Below are 6995 nucleotides of genomic sequence, written 5' to 3'. Positions count from 1 at the left end.
GACATTCGGTCATTTTATTTCATTCTCACGCGAATCTACTTTCTCTCTCTAAGCTTTCTAACTCTTTTGAAGCGGCTCTCTTTCTCACTTTCTCAAACTCTTTAACATGGGGCGTGATTCGGCTCTGTTCAAACTCTACTCTCAGGTGGATTTCGAGGAAATCCGGTTGAATGGTACGACCGAGGCGAAAGCAGTTATTGACCGGCTGATTAAAACCGGTCTGGAATATTTCCTAGGCGGTCCTCACGTCATTTACAAAGATGCGGTCGAAGAATTCTTCAACACCGCAACTATCGCCTACGAAAAAATTACCGCGACTGTATGCGGTTCCCGAATAGAGCTCACAGAAGAATTGGTGGCCGAAAGCCTGCGTCTTCCAACTTCCGGCCAGGATGCAACGGCAGAAATAGACCAGGACACCTTTGAATCGGCTTGCTACATTCTATCGGCATCCAATGCGCCGATCAAAACATCCGGGAGCAAACAAATGCTAAGGCCGGAGTATATCCCGATATGTGACATCTTCACAAGGGCGATCCTGGCAAGGGGAGGAAACCTCAACAACCTCACACGGGACAAAATCAAGATGCTAATCGGTCTGATGGAGGGTAAAGAGGTCAACTGGGCAAGATCGGTGTTCAGCAACCTCATGGATATGGTGAAACCGGACTCAACCCGGTCGTGGGGATACGCCGTGCCCCTCGGTAAGATCTTCCTCCACTTGAATCTCAACATCGGTCCCGGCGTTGCGGTAGCAAAACGCTGCCTCATCAGATCAAAGCAATTCCTTAAAAGGAAACAGCCGGCCCCCAGCTCCACAGGTGGCCGAAAGAAGAAAGTCGCGAAGAAAGATGCCCCGGCCGAAGCAAAGACCGGAGGAAAAGGCAAAGAAAAGATAATCTTCTCCGACCCACCTCAACAAACAGAAGATGAGGAGTGGGTCTCTGCGGAAACCGACACGGAGAGGACCGATGATAGAACGGTCAATGACAACGATCATTCGGCTCGGAGTCCAAACGATGCCGAACAAAACACCAACCCTGAGACCACCGAGGGTGAAGAAGGGGTTGATAAAGAAGCCAATGATGAAGGCTACAACATGGAGAGGGAGGAGGCCGAAGAAGCAGAGGCCGATAGATTAACCCAGAAAATCCTTCAGGGCGTCAACAAGCGAGCAGAAGACGTTGAAGAGTTATACTTGGAGTGGCATGAGCACCGGTTCGGTACAACATATAGAAATACCCTACCAGGCTACACGGAAAAGGAATGCATCGACAGGTTGGATGAAGTAGAGGACATGATGTTGAGCCTCACAAAATCCAACACAATTCAAGAAGTACAAAGCCGAACCTGTCTCCTGTTACCGATGATCCAACTTCGGAAACTAAGAAAGCGCATCCGGAGAATTAAGGAAGAGCACAACGAGACGGGATCGGTAGACACCGTAGCGCCGCGGGTGTTAACAAGGCTTGAAAAAGGCAAAAGGGAAATACTTCAAGAAATTGAGCGGCTGGAAACGATATGCAGCCGAATGAAAATACCGGTCTATACTGCTCCCGTAATCGATAAGTTTCCAGTTAACTGTCCAACACCTCCAATGGAGGATGTGGCACCGATATTGGAGGATGCGGAACCGATCTTGGAAGATGCGGCACAGATCTTGGATATTGCGGCAACATTAGAACTTCCAAAAGAGCTTGCGAAACCGATAGAATCCAATGACAGAGCCGATCCAGATCCCACCGAGCAATCACCTCCCCCACCACCGGAAGTCACCACTTCAGACCCTCCTAAAGAATGGGCTGCTAAAGAATGGGTTGAGGACCGTCTTCAAAATCTTGAAGCATCCATATCGGAACGGATCGATGACCGCATACAAGAACACGACGTGTCCAAGCTTCAACCATTCAAGGATAGATCCAAGAGCATAGTTGATTCAGCCCTGAAGTTCACCGACGTGACAAAGCTGCTTCTGGAAAAACATCAAGAACGACTCTCAGAACTCGGCACCGGACTGTGGGAAGAGGCCGGTGAGCGCGATAAATGGGCTCAGCGAACCGCAACTCTGGAGACTGTGACCTCCGATTTAAAGAAAGACCTCGAACGGGTCGACACGACACTTAACCGGGTCTCCGAACTCGAGAAGACAAACGAGAGTCTCGTGGCCGAAGTGAAGGCGCTCTCCGAACAAATGGCCGAAGTTCTAAGGGCTAAGGTGGACGCGGAGGCCGCGGCTATAGCGGCTGATGCTCAAGTAGCTAAGAGGGTCCAGGATGCGCTGGACGCCGAAGTTAGCAAAGATAAAGAGGCACCGCGCACAACTCAACTGACCGAAGCGGAAGTGGAAGCCGCACGACTTAAAAATGCTGAGGCCATATTCCCAGGGTTTGCTGAGAAAGTGGCCAACCGAGCTGCGGAGGATGCCGCGCGGTTGGAAAGGGAAGCACGGAGGCTGAAAGGCTATGCAAAGGAAAACAAGAAGAAGAAGGCGGCCGCCTCTGTTTCAGCACCGAAAAAGAGACAAAGGGAGGCTCCTAAGAAAGTTCAGATAGCCGAGATGCTCAAAGAGATCTCTGAACCGGTCATCCCGAGTACATCGCAGCCAGCCGACCAAGTCGAGGATGAAGTTGAAGAACAACTGCGGTCCCGATCTAAAAGGCGACGATCTTCCGAACAGACCGGGCAACAGCAACCGAAGAAGAAAAAGAAGAGCGCCTATGACTTCACGGATTCTGAATAGGGACTATCCTTCTTTTTCTTATTGGCCTTAGTATTTTGTCTTTTCCGGTCATCTATATATAAATATATAAAGTTATTTTTGAATCCGGCCTTATTTTGCATTTCTACTTAGTTTTGATAATTTTAAATAAAATAATCAAAAAGGGAGAAATTGTTAGATAAAAGATAAAGACTCTTCCAAAACTTTTCTCAAAATTCTCTCTCAAAATTTTTCGAAAAATCCTCTAAGTCTTTTTCAAAAACCGGACAAACAAAACAACCGGCCTACGGTTGCAAACTTACATGATTTTGATAATTTTAAATAAAATAATCAAAAAGGGAGAAATTGTTAGATAAAATAAGACCGGTTCAAATAAACCTAACTTAAATAAACCTTCCATGCAGGAACAAGGAACCGGACCGGATGAACAAGAGAACCGACTAAAGAAAACTAACCGGTCAAAGCTACCAAACCGATCAAGAGTATTCGGAACGTGACCGCACAAAGAAAGGATCGGCCAAAGTTCAAAACCGGAATCATCAAACAGCCGATCATCCACAAGACAAGAATAACCGAAGAAGTCCGGTTACATCACTACCAAAAGACATTCGGCCAAGTCAAATGACCGACCAGTACAAGAAGACAATTTGGGTATCTGTTGAGAATGATACCAAAGGAGCAGACTGAATACTTCCATATCCATGCAAGTCTGAGGAAAGACTGTAGGCTGCAGAAAACAGTACTACCGGATCCTTCTACTTCGGGATAAGCCAGAAAAGAAATCTTCAAAGTACAGACAGTGCCTACATTGAGTAAAAGACAAACCCAACAGGTTTGTCTTACAAAACGGAAGAACAGACCGGCAGGTCTGAGACATAATGCCAGGTCTGAGCTTGACCATCAGGTCTGAGGAAACGACCGCAGGTCTGAAACACTGAATCACTGAATCACTGCACTTCTGATCAGCCAATCAGATTCAAGGCAGTGAAATATGACCGTTGGCATATTTCACCTATAAAAGGGGTAGCTGAAGAAGAGTAAATGCAGTGACTTAAGCGGGACATCAAGCTAGACAAGTGAAGCGTTGAGAGCATTTACTACAAGTGATAAAACTGTGTTATTCTAAGAAAGCCTAAGTGCTAAATTCTAAGTGTGTGTTACAATTTCGGTGTGAATTGTAAGAGTATTATCGAGCAGGAAATAAGTCTCGATCGGATTGTACTTGTATTCCTTAGTGAATATCCTTCTCGCGGCTTCGAGAGGAAAGGGTGACGTAGGAGTTTTATCTCCGAACATCCATAAAATCTGTCTTGTTATTTACTTTCTGCCGGCTTCATTATCTAACCGACTAACTTAACCACACCGCTCCAAACCGACTTTATACTAACCATACCGAATATCCAGATTACCGAAACCGACCCACCATTTCCAAATCTCCATCATCCGAAACCGACTGTGCCTATCATACAAGCGTACAGCTTCAACCTGAAAGCAAACCTCTTCCGCGCTTGAACCTAGTTCAAGGGTTTGCGACAGGTTGTGTAGTATTGAAACCCCGGTGTTAATCTCTAACCGGATTAACCACCACCCTACGAGTGAGAACCGCTAACCGGTCCAACCCCCGGTCCATCAGCGGCGATCTAGATCCTAACAGTTTCAATATCAATGACAACTAAAGTCACAATTTCTACACAAGAAATTGGAATGGTTTTTAACATCAATGACCATATCATAATTTCTGCTTGATTCGAACACGGGACCTCCCTTCCTCCACACACCATTGTGTTTGAACTTTGAACCACTGCGCTAATGCGCCTTTTCATCGTTGTACCGCTTTTATGGCCTTTTGTCTTCTTTCCGGAGACAACTTATACTTCACATTTGACTAGATTCTATCAACAAGTGAATATATATATACATTTAAAATGATAACTTAACATCATAATCAAAATGTAATATATAAGACAATATATATACTTATATAAATAAATATATTATCTCTTCTTAGTTATCATATTCTTATTAATTATCACGTTTAATTAATTTAAGAATGTATATATTTATAATTAATTATTTTACAACTGAAACCATATGTTTCAATTATAATTAATTTTAAATAACACCATTAATTACTATTATTAATTAAAACTTTTTTTTTTCCATTTCATCTTCAACATATATAATATTATTTTAGCATTATATATAAAATAAAAGAGAAGATACTGCCCTTTTTAAGTTTAGTGTTATTAAACAAAACCATTGTCAACTCTTTTAAAGGATTTAGATTCGGCTTCATCCTTCAAGCAACGTTCTTCATCTCTTTTGTAACACCACATCTCGTATTTCTGAAACATCAAAGACAACAAATTTCGATAGCATAAACTACTAAATAGTTTAGCACAAAGAGACTGTTTTAAGATTGTTAGAAATATCTTGTTTTGAAATAAATTAGAAAATATATATACATATGTTGTTACAAATAAATTAAGTAAAATTAAATATACGATGAATAAAATCACCGATTGAGATGTTGATTTGAGGCATGTGTTAGACACATTTCCCTTAAAAACAGTTTCATCATCTCCCGTTTGTGCTAGAGCTTATCATATATGACTGTCTCCCAGGGTACAACGAATCCAGTAGTGATTCTGCATTGAAATCACTACTCGTCGAACTTGATTACTGTACCTGAACTATCACTGGGTTTCAACAGACATATCGAGCAAAGAACTCGAAGAACACTCACAAAACAAGAAGAGGACTTTTGGAATTCTAGAGTGAGAAAATATAAGATGATGTAGTGATGTGAAATAAATAATGAATGAGTATATATTGCTGAAAATTAAACCTTCAAATAAAACCATCCAAAACGTTTATTAGCAATGAATATTGCTTATTAATTTGTCAATTAGTTCGTAACAAATTAACATGTATGTACGTTAATTTGTTGAAATACAATGTTAGACATTCAATGCTAGTAAATTGAAGAGTCTAAACATTAGCCAATTGATAGGCAATTAAAGTTAAATGTTTATTATAACATACATTATACTTTAATTTTCTAATTAGGCATTGAATATTAATTAAATAATTAATATTTAATTATAATTTGGATTAAATTCACCGTTAATTCACGTTTGAATTTGTGTGAATTTTATTTGATTTTATTTATTCACAAACTTATTTCCATTCATTAATGGAATTAACTTAACTCCAACCGTTTTTTATTTAATAATTAGTTTAGATATAATCATATATTTTTATTTTATGATATTTAAAAACAATCTTATAATAAGATTTTATATCCAATTCTTATATTCAATAGAGTGAGTATATTAGATATTTGGAGAGTTTGATAATTGATTTTATATTTGACCACGAAGCCAAGCCAAGCCAAGCGTATAAAGCCCTGGATGATACTTCTATAATTTTTTATATAATAATAAAATAAAGTTGATTATACAGGATGATTTATTTTTTATTTTTTTTATTTTTTTTCTAAAGAGAGGGGACAGCACAAATGACCTTTTATAAGAATAAAAATGTCTATGCATAACTATTGTTTTTATAGAGAATAAATGCAACCCGTTTCTGCTACTGAATGGGTGTTCCCTGTTGCGGACCGATTGGATTTCAGCAACATTATTATATTAATAAATCAAAGTTAGGTTGAAAGAAAAAGAGAACCCGGAACCCGAATTTCATTACGGGTTCAGCAGAAACGGAAAGGAGTAAAACTTCCTTCGCTTCACTCCGTTTTACATGTCCCAATGAAGAGACGACCTATACTGTTTTACATGAGTTTTCCATGTAAAATGTTTGAAATATATGCATTGTTCAGTGGAGCAAGATTCATTTAACTCTATTTTAAAACCGATTTATAAATTATATTTATAATTTTATTTGTGATCTATTTAAATGAATAAATTAATAATTCATTTAGTTTTTTTATATATATAAAATAATAATTATGAATTAATATAATTTTATTTATGATATTTGAAAAATAATAATCATAACTTTGTGATTTGAGATATTTAAATTAACTTTTATGAATGATTATAATTTCTATTTGAGATATATTTAAATGAATTTGTACAAATTATTTCATAATGTATATATTTATATATTCAATATGCATAAATTTTGGTGTTATGTATTGAAATATATTTGCACAAATTATTTAAAACTAGAAAAAATTTTGTGCGATGCACACGTATAAGAATAAAAACAAAATAAATTAAAAATTATAATAAAATGTATTCAATGTTTAAAT

Source organism: Impatiens glandulifera, chromosome 9, assembly GCF_907164915.1.
Source record: "Impatiens glandulifera chromosome 9, dImpGla2.1, whole genome shotgun sequence".
In the NCBI taxonomy this organism is placed as follows: domain Eukaryota; kingdom Viridiplantae; phylum Streptophyta; class Magnoliopsida; order Ericales; family Balsaminaceae; genus Impatiens; species Impatiens glandulifera.
The sequence above is the reverse complement of the archived record's forward strand: the minus strand, read 5'-3'. Positions refer to the sequence as shown.